This window comes from Brassica rapa, chromosome A09 (genome assembly GCF_000309985.2).
Source record: "Brassica rapa cultivar Chiifu-401-42 chromosome A09, CAAS_Brap_v3.01, whole genome shotgun sequence".
In the NCBI taxonomy this organism is placed as follows: Eukaryota; Viridiplantae; Streptophyta; class Magnoliopsida; order Brassicales; family Brassicaceae; genus Brassica; species Brassica rapa.
The window spans coordinates 22,871,193-22,897,836 of record NC_024803.2 but is presented as its reverse complement, the minus strand read 5'-3'; the positions used below and the strand labels follow the sequence as shown (position 1 = coordinate 22,897,836).

At 44.3% G+C, this 26,644-nt stretch overlaps 1 long non-coding RNA gene and 1 other non-coding gene across 2 annotated transcripts; one reads left to right on the top strand and one right to left on the bottom strand.

Moving 5' to 3' along the window:
* Positions 1-8,860: 8,860 nt before the first annotated feature.
* Positions 8,861-14,560, top strand: LOC117128418. The gene is made up of 2 exons (XR_004451714.1): positions 8,861-11,120; positions 11,169-14,560. It is a non-coding gene; the product is annotated as an uncharacterized LOC117128418 (long non-coding RNA).
* Positions 14,561-25,527: 10,967 nt separating this feature from the next.
* Positions 25,528-25,633, bottom strand: LOC117128714. Its single transcript, XR_004452108.1, has one exon. It is a non-coding gene; the product is annotated as a small nucleolar RNA R71 (small nucleolar RNA).
* Positions 25,634-26,644: the final 1,011 nt, after the last annotated feature.

The following is a 26,644-nucleotide window of genomic DNA, read 5'->3' as shown; positions in this document are numbered from 1 at the left end:
ACCTCGACTCCGTTAGGGGTCGGAAACTTGAGGAAAAGATGGTACGTCAATGGGATAGCACGCATGGCGTTCAACCATGGCGTGCCCATGATAACGTTGTAAGATGCGGGACGGTCAACGACTAGAAAATCTGTGAGTTTCGTCACGGTTCCGGCTTTGACCGCGAGATTAATTGATCAGTAGGCCATGGTCGTTTCCCCCGAAAGTCCCAGCAGTGGACTAGGGTATTTTGCGACTTCGGATTGATTGATCCCCATCTTTTCGAGAGTATCTTTGAAGATGATATCGGCCGAACTTCCGGTGTCAATTAGCACCCTAGAGACGTCGATATCCCGAATCATCAGCTTGATAACAAGGAGATCGTTTCGAGGTTTGGCTCGATCGACCGTTGCTCCCCCCTTGAATGAGATGACGTTCGTGCATGTCGAGTCTTGCATATCGTTCCTGATCGTTGAGTGGCTTTTGCGGGTTAGATTGATCCGTACCCCCCCCCTTCCTTCTAGCGCCAAACTGTGGGAATCGAAATTCGCACTGTCGATTTCCGTTTAAATAAGGAAACTAGGAAAAAGCCTAATTTCACAGAGCACCCGGATATCTGCTAATTACCACACGTCAAGCAATCAGAACACGAGAATAACAATGATAAAGTATAAGAAATCGAAAAGAGAGCAAAGAAGATCTTATTCCGAATTTGCGTATGAGCGTTTACAACAACGTATAAGCCTGGACTCGAGAGCTGTCGGCTAGATTTCTAGTTCTAGCAAAGCTAAGACGGCTAAACCTAATTGAGTCACAACTCGAAATAACAAAAAATGGAAAATTGCCTAAATTGCTCTAAGTGCTAAGTTTGCTCTGAGAAAGTCTCTCTCATGCCTCTCGCCTAGGACTCCTTATATACTTGCTCCAAAGTCGGTTTACGCTTTTACTCTTCTGCCTTTAAGCCGGCATAGCATAAAATGGAGATATTCCATTTTTCCCGATCTTCATAATTATCGTCAAAATTTCGTATTTATCCGCGGAAACTTGACATTTATCTTTCCTTGCGCGCCAAGCGTAAACCGTGCTATGGTTTACGGGCTTTAGGTTAAGAAATCGTAGAGTGGGCCTCGAGTTGTGTTTTAGGTCCCTTTGGGCCGTATTCCGACTCGAAGCGTTTACTGCGACTTCTTCCGATAAAGAACGAACTTTCTGTGGTTTCAATCCGCAAAGTTTGATCGATGATTTAGAATAGCGGAAAACATGAACTGAGTTCGCTACTGTCTTCGGGAGATGGCATCGAAGGTTTGACGAGAATGCATGGAATGGTGTCGTATCGACGTTTCAGAAGAGCTCGGTCGCTACGTAGCGACCAAGCTTTGGCTCGAGCCCGGTCGCTACGTAGCGACCGAGCTTGGCTGAGCTCGGTCGCTAGCTTTGGCTCGAGCTCGGTCGCTGTGTAGCGACCTTTTTCGAGCTAGGTCACTACGCAGCGACCGAACTTTGGCTCGAGCTCGGTCGCTACGTAGCGACCGAGCTCGGCCAAGCTCGGTCGCTACTTTGCGACCGAGCGCTCGTTCTGCTCGGTCGCTACGTAGCGACCGGGCTAGAGCCAAAGTTCGGTCGCTGCATAGTGACCGAGCTCTTCCAAACATCGGTACGACACCAGTACATGCATTCTCGTCAAACCTTCGAATGTTATCTCCCGAAGACCGTAGTGAGCTCAGTCTATGCTTTCCGCTATTCTAAATCATCATTCAAACTTCGCGGATTAAAAACCGCAGAAAGTTCTTCCTTTGTCGAAAGAAATCGTAGTAAACGCTTCGAGTCGGAAGACGGCCCAAAGGGACCTAAAACACGACTCGAGGCCTATCCTGAAATTTCTTAACCAAAAGCCCGTAAACCACAGCACGGTTTACGCTTGGTCCACAAGGAATGATAAATGTCAAGTTTCCGCGGATAAATACGGAAGTTTTGAAGATAATTGTGAAAATCGGGAAAATGGAATATCTCCATTTTTATGCTATGACGGCTTAAGGGCAGAAGAGTAAAAGCGTAAACCGACCTTGGAGCTAGTATATAAGGAGTCCTAGGCGAGGAGCATGAGAGAGAACTTTTTAGACTCAGAATTCTCTGCACTTAGAAACTTTAGGCTTTATTCTCGACAAGTTCGGTTTCTATGACTGGCACTCAATTACTTGACGAACTCGCCCAGGCAGTTCGATCTCTTGTCCAGCTCTATCAATTGAACTACGTTCGGCTTGATCCTCAAAAGGGGTACGTAGGCAGCCTTTAACAAGGTTCAATCCAAAATCAATCAAAAACCTCTTTTGTATCTTTTTCGTCTTTTGTTATCGAGCTGCGACTTAACTAGGTTTGAGCTTTTAGGCCGCTAGCACTAGGTAACTCGCTGACAGCCTTTGCGGCCAAAGCTTTTATGATCTCTTGTAATGATTGCAACGCTCTTACGCAGATTCGAAATAAGATCTATTGTTTTCTCTAAACTCGTTTGTTATCTTTTCACGATTGCTACATATATTTGGTCACTTGTCGTTGGCTCTCGCAGAGATCCGGGACCTCTGGGAAATTAGGGTTTTCTTAGTTTCCTAATTTAAACGTAAATCGACAGTGCGAATTTCGGTTCCCACAGTTTGGCAATTGAAGGAGGGTGGGGTAACGGATTACTCTTACTCATGGCCACAAAACGCTTGATCGAAACGATGTCTGGATATATGAAAGACAAACTCGCAGCACTGACTGCTCCTATGGCCAACGCTTACGCAAACGCCGTAGTTTTCAACAAAATCGAAAACTTAGTCGCGACCTTCCACCACAGGAAGAGCACTAAAACAAGCTCGCGATTTCTCCCTGTAAACACGAAGGGAAACGATAGATCTTATCAAAACCCCGTAAGTTTGGCTCATTACCAAACAAAAGAAATCTCGATGCGTAAGGGTTTTGCCAAAACACGTTTTCCGAAAACATTTCGGAAGGATAAAAAATGTTCTCCCAAAAAAACCACTGAAAAACCCCTACGTTAATCGCGGAAAAAGGAAACACAACAAAACGATTACACAGTAGCGACCGAGCATACACACTGCTCGGTCGGTACGTAGCGACCGAGCACGCACACGGCTCAGTCGCTACGTAGCGACCGAGCACGCACACGGCTCGGTCGCTACGTAGCGACCGAGCACGCACACACTGCTCGGTCGCTACATAGCGATTGAGCACGCACACCGCTCGGTCGCTACGTAGCGACCGAGCTCAAGCCAACTCTCCACTCGCTACGTAGCCTCAGAAAGGTCCTCCTTTGGGTTCTCTTTTGAATCCTCATCGAAACGCTTTTCGTTTCGTCTCAATCGGAGTTTCCGTTGAGATTTTACAACGAAAACAAGTAGGACTCTTCTTGGCTTGCTTCCACTCGCTACGTAGCGACCTGTCAGACCGTCAGTCGCTACGTAGCGACCTGTAAGGCCTCCGAGAGGTTCTCCTTTGGGTTCTCTTTTGAATGCTCATCGAAACGCTTTTCGTTTCGTCTCAATCGGAGTTTCCATTGAGATTTTACGACGAAAACAAGTGGGACTCGTCTCGGCTCCCTTCCACTCGCTATAGCGACGGAGATGACATCCTCACTCGCTATAGCGACCTGTCAGGCCTCAAAGGGGTCCTCCTTTGCGTTCTCCTTTGAATCCTCATCGAAACGCTTTTCGTTTCGTCTCAATAGGAGTTTCCTTTGAGATTTTACGACAAAAACAAGTGGGACTCGTCTCGGCTCCCTTCCACTCGCTATAGCGACCGAGATGACATCCTCACTCGCTATAGCGACCTGTCAGGCCTCCAAGGGGTCCTCCTTTGCGTTCTCCTTTGAATCCTCATCGAAACGCTTTTCGTTTCGTCTCAATCGGAGTTTCCGCTGAGATTTTACGACGAAAACAAATGTGACTCGTCTCGGCTCCCTTTCACTCGCTATAGCGACCGAGATGACATCCTCCCTCGCTATAGCGACCCATCAGGCCTCAAAGGGGTCCTCCTTTAAGTTCTCCTTTGAAACCTCATCGAAACGCTTTTCGTTTCGTCTCAATCGGAGTTTCTGTTGAGAATTTACGACGAAAACAAGTTGGACTCGTCTCGGCTCCCTTTCACTCGCTATAGCGACCGAGATGACATCCTCACTCGCTATAGTAACCCGTCAGGCCTCAATGGGGTCCTCCTTTACGTTCTCCTTTGAATCCTCATCGAGACGCTTTTCGTTTCGTCTCAATCGGAGTTTCCGTCGAGAATTTACGACAAAAACAAGTTAAACTCATCTTAAACTCCTTGGCTTGTTCCTGCTCGCCCTACCTCCATCTTTGCGTTCACTTTCGAATCTCGATCGAAACGTCTCTTGTTTCGCCTCGATTGAAGTTACCATTGAGACTTTATGATATAAAAAAAAAAACGCAAAGACCTGTTTTCTCGCATGGATTCAGATTAATCGTATAAAACGGCAACGATTAACTTAACACCTTAGCCGCCTTAACTATACGATTACGTTGAACCTTTTTACAAAAAAATCGACGTCTTATCTAAGGAGAAGATAACAGTCAAGTTCGGAAGATAAATGTCCAGTTTCAAAGGATAAACACCAATATCGGAAATGGCGAACATACACGAGAATAGGAAACGAAAATGAGCACGCAAAACTGAGAAGGGACAAAACTGCATCTTCGAGAGAACTAAGGTATTTTCGACTTGAAATTTTTGAAATCAGACTTAGAATTTTCGTAGGAAATTACTTTGAGGCTGCCATAGAACTTTAGGGAACGTAAAACCTAGGCGGATAGTCTAGCGAACAAAGTTTTAAGCGATTTTTCCTCTCTCGATATATTGTTCCATAATTGTTCATCCAGATCTTGCAAACCGATCTAAACTCTCCGAAAGTCGAGAAACGATCGCCACGCATATCAAGCTCGCTTCCTAAAGAGAGAAAAAGTTAGAGACATGAACGTCGTCTTAAAACCGATTCGTTTCTGGCAATTTTCTCGGAACCGACATATCCCAAGTCGTCAACGTGGAAACAACCAAATCACAGTCCAAGCGTCGTCTATAAATCGTCCCGAATTATCAATCATTCCAAACATCAGAAGAGGACACGTACACAACCCTTCAAAGTATCGGTTCAACCGTTTTCTTTCGTAAAAAAAAAAGGAGGAGTAGGTACGTATACTATACTCGTATACTCCCAAACTTCAAAAAACTTCTGCAAATCGTCAAGAATAGGCAAACGACAATCTTAATATTCGTCTAAACGCTAGCAACATATCCAGACGATCATGAACATAATCTCAAAAACTATACATCATTTCTTGTCGCAATCATGCCTACAGAAAACTTGTACCAATATCAAACTGAAACTCGACGATTAGCCAAAGTATTGAAGCCTTTTCCGGCTTCAGAAAGCCAGTTTCGTTTTAAAAATTTCTACGAGAAATCTTCAATCACCAAAGCATTTCTTTCAGTTTCCGTTGTACCAAGTAAGTCACGGAAAAGCATCGAAAACATTTGCGACGAAGAAAACTCGAGAATATATGTAGCATCATGCACATTAAAAGGGGCACTTTCCTCCCGATGGTTAGCTAGATCCACCTCTGGTTGACCAATTCTTTCAAGAAACGAATGTGTCATGAGAATCCTCTTGAAAAACCTATGAAAAACATTCCGCGACTAGATCGTTTTGAAATAAACTTCGTTAATACTCCACGAGTAACTCCAAGCAAATTTCACCTAAGATCAAAATCACAGCGGGAACGTTTCTCGTAAAACCCGCAGAAACAATGCTACTTTGACATATGTATACATATCACTGATTTACGACCTTCGTAAAATCGGTTATATGATATGATAAATTATCGTATAGCGCACAGTCGCAAATCATATGATAAATTCTTCGTAACGAAACTAAGTCCTAACAACCAAATGGTTACCGGAAAATCTAAACTTTTCGAAAAATTGACCAAGTTTAATACGCTCCACAATTCACTTTAAGCCCGCAACGTTTTAACCATAATACGCGGCATGTAAGGAAAAATTCGTAACAAAGCTTCTAGAGCTATACGAAACATCCTAAAAAATGCACGAAATACATCTCGGAAGGCCAACACTTCACAAAGCACTATGAAGGAAAACGCTTGTTCCCATGGACAAATTTACACGACACCTCAGTCATAATTCCTCGATCGCAAATAAAACTATTAGCATCCAAACATGAACAACAATTTTGGCTGCGAACATTCGTAGTCAAACTAGAATGTTTTTCAAACGCATGGCTAAGACTAAACCCTTGCAACATCGCGAAATATCTTCAAGCCCGCGAACATTTCAAGCACGAAACATGGCATACGAAAGAATAACAAATCTTCAGCATCGCGAGACGTCGCAGACGCCTGAAGATTAGTTCTTCGACGAAATTTCCTTCCTCGATAAAAACACCTTCATGGAAGACCAAACAGTCATACGCACTAACATCTTCTCAAAAAATATTCTTCGCGAAGACTCTAAACGGTATTTCTTACCATTAAGTTTGTTGCTGATCACAACAAACTCTCAACGTCCTAAACAGACATAGCCATCTCACGAAGATGACTCTCTTACATCCGACACAAGGATAATAGCGCTATAAAAGAAATCCAAAATTTTGGTCCAGCACTTCCGGTCTCCGGAGAGATGCTCGATTCGTATCAAACAAGTCGTATAAGCCGAGAACCTATCGCGGACTTTAAATCGATACGAATCAGGAAGAAATTGCAACAGGAAAAACGATAGCCGGCCAGTCACCGCACAATCCTTAAACCGAAAGTAAACCTAGGTCTTGCCCTAAACCCAGCGCACTGGTGTCTAACATCTCTAGGCATAGTATCAAACACCCTGATACGAGATCCCAAAATTTGTCTCTTTGCCAATATTCGAACGTCTTCAGAAAATCCCGCAAGTTTACACATTGCGGAAAACTCTCGAAACAGATTATGGATATGGCAATTCACACAGAGTTAGATTACGAGACGACAACTCGTAGTCTTCCCTCTACACCCATACAAAATGCCATCGGCAGCAACACGCCTTATAACCGCTACATAAAAACTAGACCATAAAGGTCCTACTGGAAAACTAGTCATAAAAACCTTAACTCCAAGACGAACTACGAAAGGCTTGATCCCTTCAACAAGGGTACGTAGGCAGCCGTCATAAGGCGCAGCCCCAATCTTATCGCGTTTTCTACTTTTAGGAGAGCGAGAAGATCACTTACCACAGACCTTTTCAACCATTAATTCCGCCTAACTCACCTAACTTGCCTAACTTGCCAAGCCACTCGATAGAACCTCACGCTAGAAGCTCATGGTTCTAACGAGCTGGGGGGCTAACTGTTGGGGTCAAAATCGGTCACGACGGAATCAATGTCTGAAAGTCCGTAAAAATCAGCATAAACGTTTTTACGAAAAGTAATCTTCGTAAAGATATCTTTACGAAGAGCCTTGCAGTAAAATATCGTCCAAATCTCAATCGAACCACTAAATACCGATTGTCCGAAGGCAACGGACATTTATCCAAATCGGCCGCGGACAAGCTCGAGTATGGAAATCAGACCGCGGACAAGCCAAACTCGATCGAGATGCGGCGACCAAGCATGCACACAGCTCGGTCGCTACGTAGCGACCAAGCTCGAGCCAAGCTCGGTCGCTACGTAGCGACCGAGCTCGAGCCAATCTTGGTCGCTACGTAGCGACCGAGCGTCCGTCTCGCTTGGTCGCTACGTAGCGACCGAGCCCGAGCCAAGCTCGGTCGCTACGTAGCGACCGAGCGTGAGCCAAGCTCGGTCGCTACGTAGCGACCGAGCATCCGTCTCGCTCGATCGCTACGTAGCGACCGAGCCCGAGCCAAGCTCGGTCGCTACATAGCGACCGAGCGTCCGTCTCGCTCGGTCGCTACGTAGCGACCGAGTGTCCGTCTCGCTCGGTCGCTACGTAGCGACCGAGCGCTCGTTCCGCTCGGTCGCTACGTAGGGACCGGGCTCGAGCCAAAGTTCGGTCGCTGCATAGTGACCGAGCTCTTCCGAACATCGGTACGACACCCGTACATGCATTCTCGTCAAACCTTCGAATGTTATCTCCCGAAGACCGTAGCAAGCCCAGTCTATGTTTTCCGCTATTCTAAATCATCGATCAAACTTCGCGGATTAAAAACTGCGGAAAGTTCTTCCTTTGTCGAAAGAAATCGTAGTAAACGCTTCGAGTCGGAAGACGGCCCAAAGGGACCTAAACCACGACTCGAGGCCATTCTGCAATTTCTTAACCAAAAGCCCGTAAACCACAGCACGGTTTACGCTTGGTCCACAAGGAAGGATAAATGTCAAGTTTCCGTGGATAAATACGGAAGTTTTGAAGATAATTGTGAAAATCGGGAAAAATGGAATATCTCCATTTTTATGCTATGACGGCTTAAGGGCAGAAGAGTAAAAGCGTAAACCGACCTTGGAGCTAGTATATAAGGAGTCCTAGACGAGGAGCAAGAGAAAGAACTTTTTAGACTCGGAATTTTCTGCACTTAGAAACTTTAGGCTTTATTCTCGACAAGTTCGGTTTCTATGACTGGCACTCAATTACTAGACGAACTCGCCCAGACAGTTCGATCTCTTGTCCAGCTCTATCAATTGAACTACGTTCGGCTTGATCCTCAAAAGGGGTACGTAGGCAGCCTTTAACAAGGTTCAGTCCGAAATCAATCAAAAACCTCTTTTGTATCTTTTTCGTCTTTTGTTATCGAGCTGCGAATTAACTAGGTTTGAGCTTTTAGGCCGCTAGAACTAGGTAACTCACTGACAGCCTTTGCGGCCAAAGCTTTTATGATCTCTTGTAATGATCGCAACGCTCTTACGCAGATTCGAAATAAGATTTATTGTTTTCTCTAAACTCGTTTGTTATCTTTTCACGATTTCTACATATATTTGGTCACTTGTCGTTGGCTCTCGCAGAGATCCGGGACCTCTGGGAAATTAGGGTTTTCTTAGTTTCCTAATTTAAACGTAAATCGACAGTGCGAATTTCGGTTCCCACAATCTCAATGTCTTTATCAGTCTCTCTGCTCTCTCTGAAGAAATTACCAAGTCTATACTTATGATAAGCATCCTCAAAAGACATATCCTTAGGAACCCTTTTCACGCTCTTGTGAAATCCTTCAAGTTCCTCTTTGTTAACTTCTCTCCTAAGGTGTTTGGGAATATAGGGTTTCCTAGATTTCACTCTCTTCTCAACTGGAATGTCTTATTTCGTTGCCTGCCTTTCCATGGCAGGTTCATATCCGTCTGTTTGGTGTCGATCGATACCTGGTAGATGCTGTGGATCGATACCTGGTAGATGTCATCGATCGAAACTCTCAACGAAAGAGGTTTCAGCTAGGGTTGATTGCTCTTGCTCTTGTGCTTCTGCAGATTGTTGACTTGTCTTCTCTGTTGTCTTCAAGCAAATTGATGTGTGAGATGGATTTCGGGTTGCCTTCAAGCGGTGTGCATCAACATCTGGTAAATGTACTCGGTATGGCATTGACGATTGTCGATCGCTGCTCTTTTGTTGTTGTCGATCGACGTTGCCATGTTGATACCGGTTGATTTTTTACCGATTAACGTTATCTAATATAAATCGAGCTAGGGTGGGAGGATGCGGGTGTCGAGTGGAAAAATCTTAGTGGCTCTGAATTCGAACAGTTTTGTCTGATCCCAAAAGTGGTGTCGGCTGATACTCGACTGACGATGTCGATCGGTGCTCAGCTGTTGATGTCGGTCGACAACAGTACGAGCTGCCTACGGACATGCAGCTTTCGACTAGTATATCATCTTCTTTCGGCTTCTCCTTCCTGAGCACTTCCCCAAGGTCATTATCTGCGATGGCATTAACATGGTGCCTCCCACTTTCCACAACTTTCCCTTTGACCAGAGCTTCTTGCTTCTTCACAGCATCTGCAGTCTGAGAAACCTAGGCATTTAGCATCATGACATGGGCATCTAAGGTTTCAAATTTTTCATTCAGATCTTTGTAGAGAACATCCAACCTCAGATTCAAGTATGCACTTGTCTTCTGCTGAATTTTCAGGATCTTCTCTATCATAGATTATATCTTTTCTATATAGCCTTGATCCTCATCCTTCTCTACAGCATGTTCTACCAACGAGACTTCATGTACAGAACCAATCTAAGGCTCAACGATCATGTCACTATCCATTGCAGCTGATTTTATCCTGTGCATATCAAGATTTTTGGAACTCTTGCTAGACATCAAGTTCTCAATCAGCCTCTTAGCTTCTTCTGGGGTTCTTGTCTCAAAGTTTCCTTCGCTTGTAGTATCCAACATCATATGATATCGCACATCAATACTCTTGCAGAAATTCTTCCACAGCTGAATCTCTGTAAAACCATGATGTGGAAAGTCCCTTTGGTATCTCCTAAACCTCTCCCAAGAGCTTTTGAAAGCTTTTGTAGGTCCCTGAGAGAATGTCCAAATTTTATCTCTCATATCTTCAGCCCTTGCATCATCTAAACGTTCAGTCATAAACGCAGTCCTGACATCATTCCATGTAGTGAGAGATCCTGGTGGTAGGCATCTCAGCCACTTTTAGCATTCCCAGAGAGAGAATATTTGAACAGCTTGCAGATGATGTAGTCTTTGGTTGCTTCATCCTTCTGGATGCGAGACACAAAGTCTTCGAGTGTCTCAATATGATCTGAGGGATTTTCATCAGGAAAACCACGATAAGGGTGCTGACCCACATGAGAGAAGTGTGTGGGTTGTATTTGAAATCCCTGGATTTTTAGAGGTTGAATCGCAGACCTGTTGCTGTACAACTGACTAGGCCTGGTCAAATCTGCTAACGATATCTGAAGAGGAACTTTAGCATCCTCGGTGGCAGCAGATGGCTCAAGGATTGCAGTTCCTTGTCCATCTATCTTCTGACCTTCTGCATTACACAGATGACCTCCAGGGTCATGCAGGTCTCCATTCTCATCCCTATGTAGCACAAGTGTCGCCACCATGTCTGCTCGTGGATCGGTATCGATCGATGTTCGAGTTGAACTGTCGATCTTTGCTCTGTCACAAGTGTCGATCGACATAGTAGAGGTGGTGTCGATCGACGTAATAGAGGATGTATCAATCGACGTAGTAGAGGTAGTGTCGATCGATGATGTGCGTTTCTCTTTGCGGATCGAGCGTTCCAAACGTGCTGGGTCTGAGAAGAAAAGTAACTCCTTCTTGCTGCTTCTGGTACTGATAGGCATGTACCTGAAAGACAAGAAAAGTTTTTATGTAAGTAACTATGACAGTAAATAAAACCTAGACTAAACCTATTAATCAAGTCTAATGGCGATCAAAGCTCCCCGGCAACGACGCCAAATTTGATATCACTCAAATTACCTTAAAGAGTGATTTTACTCTCTCAAATAAGAGGTTCAACTATAGTACTTAGGGATAAAATTCTCAGAGAGCTAGGGCACACAACAGACTATAGAAATCAAGATTAAGCTAGGCAAACAGTTTATAAAGAAGTAAATCAATGAAAGCAAGGTGAACAAAGTAGTTGTTCGATTCGTTGATTGAGGTTGTAAATAATTAGGAGAAATAGTTAGACGTGGGATTAATAAATCAAGAGATTCAAAACTTCAATTCAAGGATGCTAATGCTTTATAGATTAATTCTTTAACTCGATTTTAATAAGTAAGCAATCCAGCTTTGGCATGCAATTGCTAATCGAATGTCTAAGTCCAGTCTCAGCTGTTGCTTGTTGACGTGGAGCGAGTGTCGATCGATGCTATGGCCTGAGCGTCGATCGATACTTCCTCAAAGATGCATTAACGACCTAATCGATTAAGTTCAACTAAATTCCTAAACCAACTCTCGTATGAGCCTAGGTATCTAATCCAACAGAGTTTTGGGTTCCGTTAATTGATTGCACTTTCGTGCCTCTCAACTATCCTATGATTCTAGGTTCAAACAATTAGTCACACTATCGTGCTATTCTAACTATTCCAGATCCTAGTATTGCAAATCATCCTGGTGTAGAGATCTATAGATAACCTAGCAATCCTAATTGATTATCAGTTTGACATTAAGCTCATGAAATCCCTAAACCTAACAAGATGAATTACTCAGACATGCAAGCAATAACACAAATCATAGTCTGAATAATATAATAGATATGTAATCAATGATAAAACCAATGGAGTTCTAATCAATTTCCGAAGGAGAACTGATCTTCTCTTCAACCCTAAAACAAGAATAATGAATAATAGAAAGCGTGTTGAATGCGTAGCCATCATCAATGGCTTATAAATAACATAAATAGGGTTTTTGGCCGTCCATGGATATTTTCATAACTTGGTTTGGCTTCTTGATAGATTATGGATTTGACCCATTTTCATCCATAGTTTATAGGTGTTTTACTAATAATTATTATATTATAGAGTCTATTTATTATATTTATAAGATCCGGAGTGTTTTGGAGATAAGTGATGATTTTGGAGGATTTTGGAGAATTTTGGAGCAAGCACTCGAGATGATCATCGAAAATCGACAATCGGTTGATATTGGAGAGGAATAATCGATCAATACGCATGACTTGGTATCGATCGACAGCAAAGCGCGCAGAAAGCCTGTTTGGTCACATCCGACTTGAAGCCTAAGACTTTACCATTTGATAAGATTACCCCTGACGAGTTTTACCCTAATTATACAAGCTTTGCAGCCATGTTCGAGGCAAAGTATGCTTTCATTGTTTTACTATTTTCACAGTGATAGACCATGGATTTTACCCACTTTTAGCCATGGTCTATAAGTGTTTACATATATATATTTACTACTATATAGAGTCTATTTAGAGTATTTACAAGTTCAGAGACGATTTGGAGGAATGTGGTGATTTTGGTGTCTTTTGAAGCCTTTTGAATGCAGAACTGCACAGACGTGTCAGATATCTAGCTATGGATTGAGACCTTCCCACCGTTAGACGTGTCCAGGACCTACAGCTGATTAAAATCTCGAGGCTGCAATACCAGAGTCAGCGTCAGTAGACATTAGAACTTCAGCATCGGTCGACTTCCAATCCTCAAAATCGATCGACAATAAGCCTTCATTATCGGATGACTCACAATCTTCAGAATTGATCGACACGAAGCCTTCCACATCGGTCGATACCATACGACTTTCAGAACAGCCCGAGACTGAAAAGTCTAAGTCTGGGGGAAGGAACAAGAATAGAAAGAAGAAAAAGAAAAGGAAGCAGATGCAGATCCCCTATCAATAGTTCCTTTGCAATGTCAAGAGGGTAGTCTTGAGTATAGAGTGCGCTGCAGAGGAGGTTCTGAATCCTTTCCCAAGGTCAGAGTGCTATGTTATCCAGAACTGAGGGACAAAGGGGAAGCTTCTGCAAGAGCTTTTATCAACTGCATCAAAAAGATGAGAAAGAGAGACACTGTGACTTGTTCTGGAGCAAGTTCACATGCTCATCCAAACTAAATCAGATCTCCTAAAGTCAAGCTAATGACTGAAAATAAGCGCTGAGTGGGAGGCAACCCACTATTAGGTAATTTCTTTCATTTTAGTTTAGATTGTTATTGATTAAAGTTTTTCATTATTGCAGGTCAAAAAAAAAAAGGAGAGAAGATCCATGGTCCATGAGTTCTGCACCAGCATCGAGCGCAGCTGGCCAGCGTATCAATCGACAGAACATCATAAGTATCGATCGCCACTTAACTATGTTGATCGATAATAACATCAATGACAGGTATACTCGCGAAATCTTGTTAAATTTAGTACTTATGGTTTATTTTCCCACCAATCTTAGACTGTATGACACTCGGAAGTGTTGTTTAAGTCTAGGAGAGGTTCTACTGATATTGTGTTTTAGCTAGCTATTATAAAAAAAAAGGGATCCGAGTAGACGATTTCCCAGCATATCGATCGATGAGGGCATGTCAATATCGATCGACAATACATTACCTGCAGCGACTGATGGCAACTCCTTTCCATCGATTGACACTTAATCCGGTCAGGTATATCGTTCTCACTTGTTAAATTGAGTACTTATGATTTATTTATCACCATAACTCCGACTAGATATACACTCGGGACAGTGTAATTTAAGTCTGGGAGATGTTTACTGATATTAGTGTGTTTATGAGTCTTATCAAAGTGTTTTCAAAAGAGTTTTATTGAGTCAAGAAGGGGATAATAAACCTATTAGGTTTTTGCTTGTTATCTAACCATTCTTTAGCACCAATCTAGACTTACTGATTGCAAATAGTACTAAAGATACTAAAGTGGATCAATCTGTCAACTATTCACACTTGCTGAGATTGTTTGAAGGAACCAAAGCTGACCTCCAACACTGAACCTGACACAACTGCTTGTCTTGGGGCTTGGTATACATGGGATTAGATTCTTCAAACAAGTTTGGAAGGTAAAGCCTTGAGTAGATTTATCACTTTTTCTCTCTCTATTTCGAGCCTAGATTTATAGGTAGAGATATTTATTTCCAAAAAAAAAACAAAAAAGAAAGAAAAGAACATGACTTGGTGGAATCCGAACAGGACTTGGTGGCTACAACAATTAAGGCTTGCTTCATAACGATTCCAACAAAAGAATTCGAAGGGGACTTGGTGGCAGCAATCATCAAGGTTTCGATTCACATGAATTCATGCATATATGTCGAAAAGAAGTGAACATGACTTGGTGAAAACCACCATTAAGGCTTGATTTTATGGAAGTCTGTCTAATCATGGCAATAGATTCAAGGATGCTAATGGTTTATAGATTCAATTCTAGAACTCGATTTTAATAAGTAAGCAATCCAGCTTTCGCATGCAATTGCTAATCAGATGTCTAAGTCTAAGTCCAGTCTCCGCTGTTGCTTGTTGACGTGGAGCGAGTGTCGATCGATGCCATGGCCTGAGCGTCGATCGATACTTCCTCAGACATGCATTAACGACCTAATCGATTAAGTTCAACTAAATTCCTAAACCAACTCTCGTATGAGCCTAGGTATCTAATCCAACAGAGTTTTGGGTTCCGTTAATTGATTGCACTTTCGTGCCTCTCAACTATCCTATGATTCTAGGTTCAAACAATTAGTCACACTATCGTGCTATTCTAACTATTCCAGATCCTAGTATTACAAATCATCCTGGTGTAGAAATCTATAGATAACCTAGCAATCCTAATTGATTATCAGTTTGACATTAAGCTCATGAAATCCCTAAACCTAACAAGATGAATTACTCAGACATGCAAGCAATAACACAAATCATAGTCTGAATAATATAATAGATAAATCAATGGTAAAACCAATGGAGTTCCAATCAATCTCTGAAGGAGAATTGATCTTCTCCCCAAACCTAAGAGAAAATAATAGAATAGGATAATAGAAAGCGTGTAGCCGTCAACAACGGCTTAGAAATACATAAATATGGTTTCTGGTCGTCCATGTGTATTTTGGTAACTTTGTGTGGCTCTTGGGCTTCAGTCGGTCATAGATTACGCTCAGCCCATATTCTGGCATCACTGTCGACCGATACCAATGCTGTGTTATTGATCGACAGTCCTTCATCTCCTCGACGGCTTCCTCTTGCGTGGCAGACTGACAACTCTTCAGTAAAACGGGCGTAAGTTCTGCTACAGGATGCTGATTGACCTCAAACCGGTGGCATTGGAAATCTAATGTAAAGCTATATCTGGTGTCCATACGTAGCTAGATATCTTACACGTCTGTGCAGTTCTTCACTCAAAAGGCTACAAAAGATACCAAAATCACTACATTCCTCCAAATTGTCCCTGAACCTGTAAATACTCTAAATAGACTCTATATAGTATTAAATATATATTAAAACACTTATAGACCATGGCTAAAAGTGGGTAAAATTCATGGTCTATCAACTCCCCCAGACTTACCCTTTTGCTTGTCCTCAAGCAAAACAGACGGGCAGTCTCTCTGAAAGAGGTTTGAAAACAGCAGGGACTACCATGATTTAAAAACTTAGAATCATCACCTCTACAATATTGCAATCTACATCTAAAAGTCCTAATCACAAAAGCACATTATACCATATCCTAGCTTAGCAACCAAATTCACCTAGCTAACAGCTTAGAAAATCCGGTCTGAAATTCCCCTCTACCAACCTCATTTCTTAACATAAATAAAAGTGAAGGATTTACCTTGGGAGTATCGATCACAGGATCCAAGGATATTCAAACAAGTATCTGGATCTGCAGGTAAACATTAGTTCCTATCCTCTCTCTCAGCTAATTTCTCTCTTTAGTCAAAGTCTGCTTTTATTGCAAGATCATTGACAAGATTAGACAGGCTTCCGTGAATCAAGCTTTAATGGTGGTTGCCACCAAGTCCTTGTTGGGGTCGAAAACGGTTACGACGAAGTTAACGTCCAAACCTCCGCAAAATACAAGTATGTCTTTCCGCACCAAATCGTGCTCGGTCAAAAAACATCACAACGTATGTTCCCAAGATAAAGCTTCGTTCAATTTCTATTTAGATCAAACATAAGTCATCGGAAACATGCCCAAACGAGCTACGGATAGGTTCGAGTATGACGATCAGAACACGGATAAACCAAGCTCAGTCATTACACAACTACCGCACATGCACGCTGTCCGGTTGCTACGTAGCGATCGAGCGTCCGTCTCGCTCGGTCGCTACGTAGCGATCGAGCTCGAGCCAAGCTCGGTCGCTACGTAGCGACCTAGCGTGCGTTCTGCTTGGTCACTACGTAGTGACCGAGCTCTTCCGAAACGTCGATACGACACTAGTCCATGCATTCTCGTCTATCTTTCGATGCTATCTCCCGAAGACCGTAGCGAATCCATTTCATGTTTTCTGCCATTCTAAGTCATCAATCAAAATTTGCGGTAAAAACCACGGAAAGTTCGTTCTTTATCGAAAAAAGCCGTAATAAATGCTTCGAGTTAGAAGACGGCCCAAAGGGACCTAAGACGTGACTCGAGGCCCAACTTACGGTTTCTTAGTCAACAGCCCCTAAGCCGCATGACGGTTTACGGTTGGTTCGCAAGGAAAGATAAATGTCAAGTTTCCGCGGATAAATACGAAACTTTTAAGATAAATACGAAGATCGGAAAAAATGGAATATCTCCATTTTTATGCTATGACGGCTTAAGGGCAGAAGAGGAAAGCGTAAACAGACCTAGGAGCGAGTATATAAGGAGTCCTAGGCGAGAGGCATGGAGGGAGACTTTTTCAGAGCAAATTTAGCACTTAGAACGATTTAAGCATATTTTCGTTTTTGTTATTCGAGCTGCAACTCAATTAGGTTATTGCCGTCTTAGGGTTTTAGAACTAGGAATCTCGCCGACAGCTCTTGTAGCCCAGGCTCTTACCTTGTTGTAACGCTCAAACGCGAATTCGGAATAAGATCTATTTTGCTCTCTTTTTGATTTCTTTCTTTTCTTGTCTTTTATTTCATGTTCTGATTGCTTAGCGTGTGGTATTAACAGATCTTCGGGACCTCTGGAAAATTAGGGTTTTCCTAGTTTCCTAATTTAGATGGAAATCGACAGTGCAAATTTCGGTTCCCGCAGTTTGGGGCTAGAAGGAGGGGGGGGGGGGTACGGATCAATCTAACTCTCAACCACATCACGCTCAACCAGACATGTCAACTGAAAACGCGGATAACGTGCAGACTCCTCTTAACGGAGGCAGTGGCACCGATCTCCACACTCCAGCAGCGGACGTATCCGCGGCCAACACACCAGCCAACGCCGCGGCGCTCGAGGAGTTTAAAAAGATGTTCGCCACCTACGAAAAAAGGTCGGAAAAACAGGACATGCTCGTGAGCACCTTGACCTAGGTCAAAACCTTAGCGGGAAGGACCAGAGCAATCCGTCCCCGCGGAACCACTAAAGTCCGCGGGAAAAGACTCGACTTCGCCACCCCACTCGATAGGCCTGGAGCTGCGCGGGAACGACCTTCGGGTCAAAACCCTAGCGAAAAATTGCCCATCGAAAAAGGGAACCCTGAAAGTCCTCCGCCTCCCGCGAAGGATTCAGAGGATAACGAAGTCGAGCACGTCGACCTGGATCCTAACGATGTCTCCAACGATACTGATGAGGACGTCGACAGACATCCATGAAGGACCAGAAGCCGATCTGCTAGGGAAAGCTCTCCGTTCGACAAACCGATGACGGAAGAGGAGGAAATCCTCTATTGGAACGAACAAGAAGAGCTGGCTGAAAAGCAAACCGAGCTCACTCGCAGTAAACACCGACAGGCTCGGAAATCTGCTGACGAGGCGTCGAATATCCGCGATCTTTGCGACTACATCACCAAGACTGCGGCAGAAGTAGGAGCCATGAAATCCCAAATCCATCACGCTACCAGCGCTGCCCCCGAGATCGACAGGTTGCTGGAAGGGGCTCGGAAGACCCCCTCAAAGAAACCAATCTGGGGATAAACGCGGAAGAAGGCCGGACGACAAGGGAAACGATTTCGGCCATTAAGGCTTACCAGCGGAAGGCAGAGTCGAGTGCAAACTGGCCTACATGGTCTCCTCCCCGATACGGTCAAAATTGCTCAATCACCTTCACAAAGAAGGAAGCTGGCGGGGTCGATCAACCTCACTGCAATCCGCTCGTCATAGTTGTCGTCATACGAGATCTGGAAGTCGGAAGAGTACTCATGGACACGGGAAGCACGGTCAATGTAATCTTCCGCGACACTCTCAATCGGATGAGCATCGAACTCAGAGAAGTAACTCCAACGCCGAAACCAATCACGGGATTTTCAGGCGAAGTGTCGATGACACTCGGGTCAGTCCTGCTGCCAGTCATGGCCAAGGAGATCATGAAAATCGTCGAGTTCGCGGTGGTCGATCATCCTGCCATCTACAACGTGATCATGGGAACCCCATGGCTCAACGCCATGCAAGCCGTTCCATCGACATACCACCTGGGTATCAAATTCCCGACCCCAAGCAGAGTCACAGCTATCTAGGGATGTCAGAAACAGTCGCGGTTATGCTTCCTCGCAGAACATAAGTTAAGGCAAATCACGACTTCTGCAACGGCAAATCGCAAGCGCACGAAGATAGATCAATCTTCGGCCAAAAACGCTTCAAGGAAAGAAGATTTAACATCGCCTGCCGACGCAAACACTTCGGACGTTGAAACTCAACACAAGTCCGAAGCCGACACTACAACTCAACCGGAACATCCAGAAAAGAGCACTGACACGGCCACGGTCAGCACGACGACAACCGCCGAGTAAAAACGCTCGTGGCATAAAACAGAACTACGAGATGGCTTGATCCTCGAAAGGGGTACGTAGGCAGCTCGTCAAAAAACGAATTCAGCTATCCCCCTCTCTAAAAGGGGGGGGGGAGTCGGTGCATATACTCGTATACTCCCACATAGGAAAAGATGCGTTATTGTAATCGAGTATTTTAGAGATTTCAAAATTTTTTTACTACAATATACATTGCTCCTTTTTATTAAAACGCTTACGCTTCAGTTAACGCAAAAGTCTCGGGACACGCCCAGAAACTCTACAAACGTCAAGATTCTTGTCAGAGGCCTCATCCGGTCCAAAATCATAAAATAATCATTCTTCAACACTTGAGATATACGTATAGTCTTCGTAACAACTGCGAGACGTCGCAAAGTTAAAATTTGAGATGAAACGAACAAATTGTCCGACTGCGACCACCAAAACCTTACATTCCGTTCATCGATTGGCCTCGACGAACACGCCAGCCCTCTTAAACAAACGTAACTATATCACTCTTTTGATCTTCAAATGTCCAACGCAAGGACGAAAGCGCGCTACAACAAAAATCCAAAATTTTGGGTTAGCACTTCTAGTTGACTTAAAAACTGTCTCTGGAACGATGCTCGATTCATACCATACAATTCATATTAGCCGAGAACCTATCGTGGACTTTATATCGGTACGAGTCAGCAAGAAATCGCAACAGGAAAATCGATAGCCGGCTAGTCACCGCACAAACCTTAAACCGAAAGTAAACCTAGGTCTTGCCCTAAACCCATCGCATTGGTCTCAAACATCTCAAGACATGATATCTAAACGATACGAGATCCTAAATCATGTCTCTCCGTTCACATCTCAACGTTCCCGAGAGTAGTAAGAATAAGTAATTTTTACGAAAAGTGACGAACGAACCAACATATTGAACGTCTCAACAGAATTAAATATGAGACGACAACTCATATTTACTTCAAAACCTACTCAAAACAATTCGAAATAAAATACCCATCATATATATAAAAGCCGCATAAAGCGGTAGGGATTCAAAGCCACCAACGGCCAGTCCCAGTAAACGATAAAACGGCCAAAACAGGTCGATACAATCTCTCGAAATAAAGGCCACACTCGGCCACAAACGCAGGACAAATAAACAAACTCCTCCCTCTGGATGATCGCTTCACCTCTCAAGGTTCAAAGCAAAAGTTCCCGGACAACGAAGCTCCAAACGCATCCGCGGGACGATCTACCTCCTTCAAATTACCGGGAAACTCAGTCGTAGTTTCTTCGGTATCAGGAGAAACCAGGATGGGATCCCAGAATCCCTGGATTCTCCCGTTGATCGGGGGAATGAGCCTATCAGCGTGAGCGTGTTCCTTCATGCCGCCCTCCATCAACCTCATCTCCTTCTCGAAAACGTAGTCATCCGCCTGCGTTTTCCAAAGACTCCCAACCGAACCGCGACACTCACGGTAATTGCCCACCAAGGTGAAAGCATTCTTGAGGTTCCCATACTCGATCTGGAATTGAGAGGTGAGAGTCTTCATCACCTCAATGATCTCCCTCTTGCCCTTCCGTTCCGCCTTGCGAACAGCCCTTGCATGATCACGAGCGAGTTGCGCATCTCGCTCCAACATCTCGCCTTGCATACGAGCAAGATCCCTTTCCACTTTCTCCGCTTTAAAGCAATAGACCATGGCTTCTCTATGGCTCGCCACAATGGCCGAGCCAAGCAAGTTCAGGCTCTGCAAGACCGATAGATACGTTATAAGTGGGAAAAGAAATACTTAAGGCAAATCGCGAAAATATTCTTGAAAACTAATTCCATTGATGATGTGAGACCCTTCCGCGACGACTTTTGGCCTCCCCGATTCGTTCGTAGGCAGAGGAGCATCAAAGCCCGAGGGTAGATCAGCAAAGAAATCATCAAAGTCCAGAATAGGAACCTCGCTCGTACCGCTTCCATCGCCGTAAGAAAGGTCTGGATCCCACCCTAGAAGCATAGAGTCATCCACCAAAAACTATATGTCACCAAGGTCAATATCTTTCCCCTTCGAAGAGTTCAACCCCGTCGCAACCGTTGGAGCTGCGTCGGGACCCTGGTCATCGGGTTCGGAGTTGCTTCCTGTTTCTGCGATCAAAGCAGGACCGGGATGCACAAACCTCAACACCTTTCGAACTCTCTTCAGCGTAAAGAAGTCCAGAAAAACTGACCGTTCCTGAGAAGCTCCCCCACTGCGATAATATCCTTAGGGAACGGAGTAAGAGGATTGATGAAGGGACGATCGTTCGGCAACCTCCGGAACAATGGGATACAACTCATTTCGACAGACGCAGCGTCTATACGAACAAAGAAAAAAAACTTCTTCCACGAGTTGAAGTTGGAATTAAACCTTTTAACCACCGACATGAAGCTCCGAGGGACCAGCCTATACTTGTCCGTATCCTTGACGATCTGTAACCTCAAAAGCGCTTCAAAGTGGTCGACGGTAAGGGAGAGACCATGCTCATAGCTCAGGATCAGGACTCCAATGAGGTTCTGAATGGCAAGGGGATTCAGTTGGCTTATCGCCACCTCGAAACAATTCCACACACGGACGATAATTTTGGGAATCGGGAACCACAAGCGACAGCACACTACGAACGCTTTGTAACAAGTAAAGTAACCCTCCGAGGGACTACTAGCGCGCTCTCCTTGACGAGGAACCCGGAATTCCACCGTATCTGGAATTTGGTAGAACGACCGCATGATCCTGAGAAACTCGTTAGTACTCTTGCTTGGAGCCCCTTCCTCGACGAAACGATGGGTCATGACCGGGAACGACTTTTCTTTGGGAGGTGTGATCAAAACATAACACGCAACCCACCATGCCTCATTCTCGGCCGGGTCTACCGAATGAGGCACGAACTCTATCTTCGGCACAAAGAGCTCTTCAGGAACGTTTCCGGACGAGGGCCCTTTCTTCGAACTCCTTTTCTTACTCGACATTTCGTATTTTCCTTTTGAGAATCAAGACGAAAAGGATAGAGAGAAAAAAAAAAATTTTCAAGTGAACTCTCTATGATAATAAGTGAAAAGCTTATGAAGAAGTTACCTCCCTTCTTATAGGCATGAGAAATTACTATTTACTTGCAGATTTTCGGACATGAACTTCGCCCAAATACACCAATCTCGTCCGAACTCGCCATACCGCGCGTTAGAATCTCACTATAAATCCATGAAATCAAGGGGCTGGGGGGCTAACTGTTGGGGTCGAAAACGGTTACGACGATGTTAACGTCCAAACCTCCGCAAAATACAAGTACATCTTTCCGCAACAAATCGTGCTCGGTCAAGAAAACAACACAACGTATGTTCCCAAGATAAAACTTCATTCAAATTCTATTTAGATCACACATAAGTCATCAGAAACATGCCTAAACCCGCTACGGATAGGTTCGAGTATGACGATCGGAATACGAACAAACCAAGCTCGGTCATTACGCAACTACCGCACATGCACGCTGTCCGGTCGCTACGTAGCGAGCCAAGCTCGGTTGCTACGTAGCGACCGAGGTTCCGTCCCACTCGGTCGCTACGTAGCGACCAAGCTCGAGCCAAGCTTGGTCGCTACGTAGAGACCAAGCGTCCGTCTCGCTCGGTCGTTACGTAGGGACCGAGCGTCCGTCCCGCTCGGTCGCTACGTAGCGATCGAGCTCGAGCCAATCTCGGTCGTTACGTAGGGACGGATGCTCGGTCGCTACGTAACGTCCGAGATTGGCTCGAGCTCAATCGCTACGTAGCGACCGAGCGGGACGGACGCTCGGTCCCTACGTAACGACCGAGCGTGCGTTCTGTTCGGTCGCTTCGTCCCTAAGTAATGCCTGCTCCTAGGATCAGACGAGATAAGCTTCACGGCCAAGGAGCAGGAGAAAGTTCTCACTCCGCACCACGATGCCCTGGTTATTTCGCTCACTATAGCGAACTGCATGGTAAAAAGGATACTGGTAGATAATGGAAGCTCCGGCAACATCATCTTCCAGGCCGCGTACAAGGATCTGGGGCAGGAGGAAAGTGCTCAAACTCGGAGGATAACCCCCCATATAGGGTTCAGCGGGGAAGTGATATACCTTGAATTTGATCCGTTTTCATCCATGGTATATAAGTGTTTTACTATATATATATATATATGTTTTCTACTCTTCTAGGTATGTTTTTAGGTTCAGGTGCCATTCAGAGTAAAGCTATAACTTTGGAGCATTTTGGAGCTTAAAAGACGTTTCACCCGAGCTGACCATGTAGAGATCGACGAGAGAAAGAACAATCGATCGATGCGCATCCAGTGCTGACGATCGATAACAAGAGATGCCTCGACAGATGAAGATTAATATCGATCGATGTACACAAGTACCATCGATCGATGTCGAGACATCAGACACGCGACATTTTGGATTCAGCGGACTTAAAACCCAAGGCCAAGCCAAATTTTGGATTATTTACTGCCTAAGTGTTTTGACGGCAGGGAAGCCTTTTGAGTTACAGTTTTACTTTGAGAGAGAAGAGATAGTTTTTGAGAGAAGATCACTTGTGATTGGAACTCCTTGTTTCCATTTTTTTTCATCTATTCTATGAATTCCCATTTCTTCATTGTAATGAATTACTTTGCTATGTCTGAGTAGTTCAATTATTAGATCCAGGGTTCAGATAGGTTTGTGGGATTAGCCCCAAACTATAGATCTGCCTTGTTGTGATATTAATGATGGATTTGTATTCATTGCTTGTTTTAGCCTAGCTAACTAGAACTTGATCATAGGATTGCATACTCAAGCACCCTTGTTATCCCATCCTGACATCTATCTATCATATTAGGACTGCTAGAGAGGGCTAACCGCCAATTTAGTATCTTAATAGGGCATATCATACTCGCGCATAGGCCTGGCTAGAACCCGTCGATCGATGTCCTCAACTGACTATCGGTCGACGTAAGCAAGGTGTATCGGTCGATGTCCCAATAGGACCATCGATCGACACTCTCTCGTTGTCAACATACTAACCGTTGAGACACGAGATTTAGCATGTTAACCAGTGAAACATACGACAGCTGATCACTGAGTTAAGCGATTGAGCTCGAACATATCATTCATGCAATAATTAGGCATCTATAGATATTATAATCTCCAACACCTGAATAGTGGCCCTGCATCTAATATCATTTCCAACTAAGTTACATTTACTATTTACTTTGCTTGTTACTATTGCTATTTCATTTAAACATTTATAACTCTTAGAATTAATAAACACTAGATTTAATTGTTCCCTAGCTCCTTGTGGATTCGATCCCTAAGTACTACATCTGAACCTCTTTTGATGAGAGTAACACTCCTTAGGGTAATTTGAGTGGTATCAAATTTGGCGTCGTTGCCGGGGAGCTTTGATAGCCATTAGATTTAGGTTTATTAATTCTTATTCTTTTCTCTACCCCCTTTCTAACATAATTTTTTTTCTTGTCTTTTCAGGTGCATGCCCAGGGGTACCAGAAGCAACAAGGAGAAAGACTTGCTGTTCTCAGACGATCCTGCTCACTTGGAACGCACCATCCGTAGAGGTCAACGTTCCACATCGCTCGACGACTTCGTCGTCAATCGATACGCACAACCAACCGTCGACCGACACCAGACCTTCATCGTCAATCGATCCCAATGGTTCGACAACGATCGATACTACGCCGCGTATATCGATCGATACCGTGTCGTCAAAAATGGTAAACATTATTACGGAAACCTGTATGACCAGAACGGTCATCTGCGTAATGCAACAGGTCATAAAATAGATGCTCAGGGGACTGTAATCCCTGATGCTGATGCTACAGGAGCTGCTGAACCTGTAGATGAGGACGCTCGATCGAAACCACTGGCCGACTACAATCGCCCAGATGAGTACTATTCCAACAGATCAGCTATTCGACTTCCGGAGATCCAAAAGCAGAATTTCGAGCTGAAGCCTCAATACTACACTCGTGTCGCAGATACCCTACTCTGGGTTACCGCACGAGCATCCTATGGACCATCTGGAACGGTTCGAGGATCTAAACGCTGCTATTCGGATGGAAGGAGTCCCCGAAGATTACCTGTTGTGCAAGCTCTTCAGATACACGCTGAATGGAGAAGCGATGCACTGGCTTAGGCAGCAACCCACAGGATCCTTAACATCCTGGGCCGACATCAAGAATGCTTTCTTACGAAACTTCTTCGATGAGGCGCGCGCTGAAGAACTTCGGAACAAAATTTCCACATTCTCGCAGGAGGCTGGGGAGTCCATCAAAGATGCGTGGATTAGATTTAGGTTCTTCCAGCAAGACAGTCCACACCACGGATTTAACGAAGTGCAGCTGCTAAGCACTTTCTTCCGAGGTCTCGCCTTTCAGTTTCAAATGGCTCTTGATACGGCGAGTGAAGGAAACTTCACTACTCGGAATCCGTTGGAAGCTGTGAGACTTATCGAAAACCTCGCTAACAGTAGCATCACCAAAAACACTGACTCTGAACGGAAGAAGTCTATAGCCTCTATCGGGAAGGAACAGATGGACGACGTAAGAGCTAAGTTAGATGTGGTGCACGAGCTTCTTAGGAAGCAAGTCTGTTCAGCTGAAGGAGAAGTAGCAGATACGGAAGGAGAAGAAAATGTGAACTACATCGGAGGTACTAGATTCCAGAAATTTGGAAACCAGGGCGGAAACATAAACTTCTTTGGAAATGGTCATAGATGTAACCAGAGTTCACAATTTCAAAAACCCTTCAACAACAGCAAAAGCTACTCGAACTCTTACTACCAGAATCCACCACCCCAGACTCAGGAGAGCAAGATCAAAGAAATGCTTGATCGAGTACTGTTGGGAGAACAACAAATCACCATGGATTTCAACGGTAAAATAGACTCCGCCTACAACACTCTGAACACCAAAATTGAGACCTTAGGGACTCAGGTGAGAAAACTTGAAACGCAAGTAATTCAGACTGGCGAGACTATAAAGAGGCAAGAAGCTTTCGCTAGAGAGGCAGGAGCTGATAAAGGAAAACACCATGTACATGCCATCATAGATGATGATTTCTGGCAAGTGGTGAGACATGAAAAGCTTGAGGAAGGAGACTTCGAAGTCGAAAGCTCCATGAGTCTCAGCGGATCCCAATGGTGTCGACCGATGTCGATGAACTCGCATCGATCAACAGACCATGACGAAGATCGATGGATGGATTACTCCAGTCATCGATCGACGTCGTCCGCTGAATCGACTGAATGCAATGCGGTTCGAATTCTAACTCACGAAGAATTCACAGCTAAGAATCCTCACCCACCCTCCCCTTTCTATGATAAAACCGATCGATCGGT